Genomic DNA, 6982 nt, shown 5'->3' on the forward strand with positions numbered 1-6982 from the left:
TTTTTGGATACCTTAATCTAGCATATTGAAATTGTTGTATTCACCTATTGACGTTCCGTAAAAGTACGAATAAAAATCTATAAAAAGTAATGAATATACTTTCAAGCCCATAGAATAGAATTATGTACAGAACTGACCGCAAGAGTCACTTAAGTATTTTATTTTATTGCATATATAAAAAGAAAGGTAATAAAAACGTTAATTTATATAAAAATTTGACTTTTTCAAAAATGAATTTAAGAAATTAACGCTCGAGAATTTTTCATCAATACTTAAACCTTTAAGAAAAAAATATTACATATCTCAATTTTTCAAAAAATATAATTATTTGGTTATACGAAAATATATTTTTTCAGACAATAGGCGAATAAATATAATTGATAGTTTCAAGCTTTTGCGGCATTAATTTATTATAATACGGATTTTATTAAAATTAAGAAAAGATTATTACAAAGATTATCTATATCTGAATTTTTTTCTGTTCGTACTTAGAGTTTGATACATTTTGATAATATATAATATAGCCAAAAATAAATAAGATAATTACATAAAAACTCTTCTTATATTTAAAAGATTTAAATATAGCGAAAAATCATCATTATTTTACACTTTGATATCTTAACTTGGCATCTCGGGATCTAAAATGATTTCATAGTAACTTTGTCTTCTGTTATATTCACAGACAATTCACAGCAATCATAGAAAAGGCTCAACTGTGTTTAATCCTCATCTCTCCACCAACCATAGTTTAGCGTGTGAACCGAAAGTTCCCATTTCACAAGTGTGCGGATAATTAAAAATAAAAAATCGAGCGAGGTCGAAAATGACACAGTGTGTGAAGATAACTAAGAATAAAGATAAACATTCTTACGTCACACACACGCCACAGATGACGCATACAAACTGAGTCCGCGCGCAAACTTGTCGTGGCATTAACGCACAGCCGCTATTATCCGCCAATTACGCGGGACAAATTACTCGACTTGTCATCGTCGAGCGATCGCTCCTTATCAATGGCGGCGCGTACTCCCGACGACGCAAATAATTAACGCGAACCTTGACGGCCAGGCTCATTCCCCGCCGGCAATTTCGTCGCATTTTACCGCGCCTATACGTAATTACCGCGCTCGCGAGCGTAATTAATACCTCCTCACGTGGGATCATTAAATCGCGCCCGATATCCAGCCACACCGCGGCCATCGCCTAATTAGTCGCCACGTACGCGCTTACGTACGATCAGATTTTAAACAATTAGCCGCGGGGGTGGCGCCCATGTGTACACACATACACACACACACCCATCCTCTCCAGGGAGCGGTCGCGCCCATCTCTTCGGCTTCTGCCAACGATCCCAGGAGACGCGCGTGACTCCTCTCCACGTGGACTTAATACACCCCGCATGCACCACGTGCCCTGACGGTGCCGACGACGGTGCTTTATACGCCCTCCCCCCGTCCTTCGCTACTATTACACCCCCTGGCAGCGCGGGGTCTCCGAAGGCTACGCTTACGTACGTATGCGGAACAAATATCCTTGGACGAACTGCCTGCGAACACGCCAGTGCCAAGCTGGTCCAATTCGATTCAATTCCGCCGCTTGTCTTCTCCTTCTCCACCGTCCGCCTCTCTCGCTCCTCCGTTCGCTCGCTCCCGTTTTTTTTTTTCCCAGTCTCTCTATCTCCCGACCTGCACGATCCAGTTAGTCCCCGGAGGACGATAGATCCTCGGTTGACTTCGCTCGGGGCGGTTTCTCTCTCAACTCTATCTACGGCTTCTCTTTTTTCTTCCCCGTTTCTCCTTTCCTCTTTTGTTCTTGCGCCGAGGAATGCGGGTAGAGAGGGGGTCAATCATCGTCGATTCGACTGAGCATGATTATTTGGGACATTCTAGTTCGCCGAGAAATGGGTCTACGTTGACATGAGGTTCGGATTATTCCGCGTTCGCTTCCATATCGGCGAACGCCGATATGAATATTTCCAGGGGCGCTTTTGAACGTGTCTCTATCCCGGAGAGTGTCACAATGCATTTACACATATAGTCGCTGATGAAAATACCGAAATGACTGTTTAAGCAATGCTTCTCTCGTACGACTGTCGTTGCCTTCCGATCACTCCCGCGCATCATAAATAACTATCGTGCGTTGCAAAGTGGTGATAAAAAATTGCTGTTACTTGCCTCTGCGTCAACCTGACTCCCGTTTGCTTTATGGATGCGTACTCCGGTTAATAACTGCTCGTTCATCGAGAAAACAAGAGAGAAAGAGGGAGCAGAAGCTAAAAGGGAGAAGAAAAACAGAGGACAGGGCAACGGTAACGGCAAGATTTCCCTCTAATAGCGGGAAAAACCCCGGGCAATTACGAATTCACGAATTCGCGTCGGTCGGTGTAACGAATTGCGCGTAGACACGAGAGCGGCGCATGCATCGCCGATAATTCAATTGCCGGGGTACGCTACGGGCGCAATTGTCTGCGGGCCCGCGCGCAGCTCGAAGCGTGTTTCGCCTGGTATAACCGGTGACCGGTCCCATCAATCCTTTCGGCAACATAGCTCGTAGGAGGCTCGCGTCCGCCCCGGTATACGCCGGTTTGTGTTCACCACTCAACTGGGTCCCCGGTGTCTCGTACATCCTGGTCAGTTAATAACCGTGGTCGGGATCCGCGGTCCACGGCGTCCGTTGCTGACCGACCGTTGCTGACCACCGTGTCTGGTTGGGTTTTCGGCCGAATTATGGAAACACGCCGTTATGCGATGCGGTGGCCGATGATACCGCGGGGCCCCGGGCGTCTCGTTCCTCGTTTTAATTAAGTGCCCTGGCCGAGCAAGATATCGTCCGCTCTCGTTACCCGGATATCCCCGGGTAGCGCCCGGCCTCGAGACCGACGCCCCGGATTCCAAACCGGCGGAACGTCGTCCGTGGAGCAGCCTAGACTCGAGAAAAGAATCTCGCTTGTCCGGGACTTGTGCTCCTCCGGATTTCCCGCCGCGCTGATTTACTGCACGTTAGAACGTTACTCTTTTGATTCGGTCGCGAATATAATTACTTGTTATTATGTTACTCTGGAAGGACATTATATATATGTTTGCCTGATGACTATAATATATGATCATAAATGGATGTATTATAGTTTTCAAAAGATATATTTTTCACATAAAACTCGGCGAAAATGCTCTCAAATATTCTCAAATGAATATATTCAAAAGATTTTTAGGCGCAATTGTAAATTAACTGGAATAACGTTAAAGTAAGGAACATTAGTTATTTACAAAATCTTACATATATAACGGATGAATACCAGAAAAGTATAAAAAAAATTATATAAAATTATTTAAATAAGTTTAAATAATATATTTAATAAGAGGGTTTTGCTTTCCACTTCGAAAAAACCTAACCTAACCTAATTCAACTTATATCACTGTTAGTACAACCATTATTTTATCTCAATTAATTTTTAATTGCGCTAAAAAAGGTTTTAGATATTTGGGACTATTTCACCAAATTTCATGAGAATCGGAGGATAAACATTTTCAGAACTGTAGTTTTTACATATCATGTTTGCTATAATTATGACATTGACGCCATACGAGCATAAGATTGATTAAAGAGTATAGAAAGAAGAACTGAGAAGCGTGGCATATTTTAAAACCGTGACAGGATGTTTCCTTGTGCGAGCAACAGTGTTCGTGAGTTTTAAACGAAGATTCCAAGTGGATCTATTGTCCCGTCCATTCTTTGCTCGGCGAGCGTATGTCAGTGGATGTATGTCTGCTTTCTTATACTCTCGGAGCACGCTCCAATTTGTGGCTCGAGACATGCCTGTTTTACGAGCGGACATACATCCACAGCCCGCAAGTCGGACCGCATTGTTTGTGCATATTGCCGCGCAACGCACAAATTATTAGGTGCCTTCTGGAATCGTATTATAATGATTCTTCGTTTGCAAGAGTCTTATCGATAAGCATTTGTCACCTTACTTGCCATGCATTATTAAATGGTGATTTGTAGTTAATCAAAGACAAAATTTTTTATAGTTTGATAAATGCTATTTGTATGCAACTAATATTGTGAGGTGACTGTAGTTCCGGAAAGATCTGATTATCACGAAATTCGGCAATTTAGTCCCAAATGAACCTGCACAATTGAAAAATAATTGAAGTAATATTAAAATAATGATTATACTTTTAATAGTGATATAGGTTGAGTTAGGTTAAGTTAGATTAGAGTTACGTTTGTGAGGTGGGGGCAAAGCTCACACGCATACTGTTAATACTGATCATTGATTTTGATCTGTGAAATATGTTATTTAAGTTTATTTTAATCATTTTCATAAAGATTTTTCTATAAAACTAGTATAGATTAGCTATACTATAGATAGCTAGACTATATATGTAGATTATCCTTACCAACCTGTAATGTCCTGAAAATATACAAATATCCATTCGTCCGCGTGAGTATTCAAAGATGTACATATGTGATCGATTTCTCTATAATATATTTCAGGGGTTAAATTAAGTTAGATTCGTAGTGTATAAGCTTTTAGAAACAACCACATTCATTATTTTAGTTAATTTTTAATTACGTCAAAAAATCTTTTATGTATTATTTTTTATTTGGAAGTATTTAGAATCATTTCACTGAATTTTATAAAGATTAGAACCTTTTCGGAACTACATACTTAAAATATAATAATCATATCTCGATACCAAACGTGATCACTCCATGTTGCAAAGCCATTCAAGAATACGCGTTAGTGATACAATTCTGTGAGCTTTGTTGATTCTAACGAAGGGCGCAGACAAACAAATTGCTGCTCATCGTCATTCGATATAACGCGACAACACTTTCGGTATTTATTTTGGTCGTGCGATCGCGCGGCAATTTTTAATTTTAATCAAGCGCGACCTGGCTCGCGCAAAGTGGATTTTCGTGCAGTAACGCGCACGTGGGTGCCAACGAGTAATTTACGAATCTGGATGATTACTCGCGGGAACGGATGAAGGGGAGGTACGTGTGAACCGCTCGGCGTCGTCATAAAAACGGCCGCGTTCAGCTAATTTAAACGGAATTGCCGGAATAAACGGAACTGCATGCATCCCGTCCGTCCGTCCAGATGTTTCGTAAATGAATCCCGCCGCGGCACGGTCCGCCATATTCGAGGCTTCGCTGCTAATTACTTCGAGCCTCGACTCGTGAGTCGACGAATGGGAATTTATAATGGACGAACGTGGACTCTTATGAAAATATTATGGCTGGCTGCGTACACTCTTCTTTTGTAAACTTACTTGCGAAACTTCGTGAGAATCCAAAATGCGTAAAAATCGAGTTATGTCGCAAGAAGTACTTATGAATATATTCTAAAATGAAACGCACACACAGAAGTCATCCCTATCAATGTTGTATTTTTTTTATTGTACAACTAATTATTATAAAATCGATGTTAAACTACTTAAATAACTCGTGGATAAACGAAAATACGCAAAACTTGGAGCAACCTACTTAAGTATACGCGACACTGTTAGGTTGATAACAAAAATAAAAACCGCCTTCAAAAATCTTAAAAGCTCTAAAAAGTACTGGAATAATTTTGATTCAATATTTCTATGTATCTACAGTTCTATTCTAATATTCTAACGATATTAGAAGCTGGCGTTAAAACTTAACTAATTGAGTCAATAATTATACCATTTTAAACTATTTTTATCTATTTTAACTATTTTTAACTATTTTTAAATCTTTTATATTATAGTTATATACTTAGTTACTTTCCTGAATTTTTCTTTTTTCGCACCGACTTCTAATATCATTAAAATATTAGAATAGGATTATAGGTACATGGAAATATTGAGCCAAAATTATTTAATAGTTTTTAGAACTTTTAAGATTTTAAGATTTTTTGTTTAAAAACGCTTTTCTTTAAGTCGACTAAAAATTAAAAAAAATAAAAAGTCTTGTATCTTTAGATGTTCCCGGATTTTTAAAAAAGTAACAGAATTATCCAATTTTCAGATAGATAAATCTGAAAATCTCGGTGTAATGTTACTATTCCAATCTAAAAATGATACAAATAACATATTAAAGTTATAAAAAGTTTTAGCTCAATAACTGTTTTCGAGTTATAAGGGACATATAAACAAACATAAGATTACATAATATACAGGAGAACCTTCTGTTTTTGAAGTCAAATACAAATAACAATAATAAACTGTGCTTATGTTAACATTTGTTTATTGTTTATACCAAGAAACTTCTTTCAATCAAATTAGTTTCTTGTAGTATTTGATGTGAAAACTCAATGCTCAGGTACTAATTCGGCTATAATTACATCGTACGCGTGTGTGTCTTTATCGTTTACGCGAGAAAAGTGTCTTCCAACGTTATCCCCGCGTCATTATTCGCTTACTCTTTGCGCGCATTTACTTTATAATCCGTTGATATCACATTCCACGGGCATTTCCGTATTCCGTTTTGCTAGGTTCAAGCATCCCCCATTGTCTCACCGCGAGCGAAGGCGAGATGGTTCTTTGAGTGCGGCGGTTCACAGTGCGATAAATAATACCGGCGCTTCATAACTGCTACTTTTCGTTGAAAAACTGAATGCGGCGCGAGTTATTATCCGGAGGGCTCCACTTTCCCCGTTCCCTCTCCTTTTTATCTCTCTTGTCCGCAGGGTGAGCTGCAGGCGAGGGCAACGAGGAAGAAAAAGTGCCGCGTTAGAACCGCGGACGATAATAATAAGGCTGATAATTCGCAGTTTGACGAGCCCTCGCGAGCCACCCGACCTTACTTTCCGAGTTTTCTTTATCGTCTCCCGAATGTCTCCCCAGCGTACCCAAGATATCCAATTAAAAAGCAAGCACCTGGACAATGAGGGTGGAAAGATACCGGGTCTGGTTAAAGGACTGAGAAGAAGGAAAAATCGTACGACGATTATCGGAAGAACTTCTTGCAAATTTTTCCAAGGCACGAATAAGCATGATGTATTTGA

The sequence above is a fragment of the Odontomachus brunneus genome, unplaced genomic scaffold, assembly GCF_010583005.1.
Source record: "Odontomachus brunneus isolate Ranch 3 - 2012 unplaced genomic scaffold, Obru_v1 Obru_scaffold_008, whole genome shotgun sequence".
Classification (NCBI taxonomy): domain Eukaryota; kingdom Metazoa; phylum Arthropoda; class Insecta; order Hymenoptera; family Formicidae; genus Odontomachus; species Odontomachus brunneus.